Below are 1,598 nucleotides of genomic sequence, written 5' to 3' on the forward strand. Positions count from 1 at the left end.
GATCTCACTCATTTGTGGAATATAGAGAACAGCGTAGACTGATGAACAGGGACAGAGCCAAAGATAGAGAAACAGCGATCAGACTATCAATCACCAGAGGGAAAGTAGGGGAGGGTGGGGGTAAGGAGAAGAGATCAACCAAAGGACTTGTATTTGTGTATATAAGCCAAACCAATGGGCATGGACAACAGGGGGATGAAAGCATGAGTTGGGGGGGGGGGAGGTTGAGGGTTAATTGGGGGGCATGAGGGCACACTTCTAATACCTTAACCAATAAAGAAATTAAAGATAAAAAAAAGAAACTTCATTTTACTCCTCAACCAACTGACAGAAAGAGCTCCTTAATCCCTTCCTTTGCTCCTCAAAAGCCACAGTAAATTCACTAATGAGATGGACTGGTATGATTTCAGAACAACTGTAAGTGTGCAACCTAGATGTCCCTTTCCATTCTCTCTAAGGATATTAGCAATATATATATAATGATAAGTATGTTATACATTATAATATAGAGAATATAAGTAACTAGTAGTTAATTATATTCATCAATGTCTGTAACAAACTGGGATTACTTCCCTAACGTAAGAGCCTGGGGAAAGTGAGACTATCACAGCTTTCCTGAGAGCTCAGCCATTTAGGTGTTGGTTTAGCTCCCCTACCGCTCCCACTATCCAATCCTGTCTTCTTGGGAACCTGACCTCCCGATTGGCTCTCTCATCCCTTTAAACTGCCTGCTTTGTGACATCATTCTCCCACCAAACCTACCACCACCTGGTAGAATCTTGGGGTGCCCATGGAGTTGTCTGTAGATAAATTTGGATCATCGCAATTGACCAGTGATCAGTAACTGGTGACCAGTGACCAGTGGCCAGTATGACCAGTGACTTTTGTACTGAACAAGATGCTCTTTGACTTCAGCCACTGAGACATCTTCATTCCTTGCATCTACAGTTGATATCTGTTTTTCTTCTCTGATCATGTCAGAAGTTCCTGACATTCCTCAGGTGCTGGCCTGCACTGATCCCCTTGACCAAGAGGAGCAGCCTGGTTGTGACAACTGTGGTTTGGGAAAGAATAGCCTGAGCCTTAACGACCAAGGGACACTTGAAAATGGGACTGAATCTAATGACAGTTTTGCAGACATTGCTACACTGGTGAAAGGTATTCACCTTCCACAGGTCTTAACTTCCTTGGATCATCTTGATCAGCTCCAAGGACCAAAGGTGTTCAAAACCAAAGACACCTGGGGCCTCAAGTTGCACGAAGTGCAGAAAAAGTCAAGTGTCAGAAAGACTCGCACTGATCAAGGCGCGAAGAAAAAACAAAATTGGGAGCCTATCGGTGATGCTCCCAAGGCCAAGATCAAGCCCAAGAGCCCAGCATGTGTTTGTGGGAGAAGTGGTTCTTTGCAATGCTGCAGCCAGTGGCATGGTTCCTGCAAACATGGCCAAGCATTCTAACAGCAAACCTCAGAAAGCTGCAGCCAGCAGGACCAGCAAAACTAAGAGCCATGGGCTGGAAAAAAACAAAAGAAACAAAGAAAACTACTCCAAGAGAGCTGAGGAGAGGAAGCAGTCAGGGAACACAGTCAGGGCAGGCCG

The sequence above is a fragment of the Myotis davidii genome, unplaced genomic scaffold (assembly GCF_000327345.1).
Source record: "Myotis davidii unplaced genomic scaffold, ASM32734v1 scaffold571, whole genome shotgun sequence".
Lineage (NCBI taxonomy): Eukaryota > Metazoa > Chordata > Mammalia > Chiroptera > Vespertilionidae > Myotis > Myotis davidii.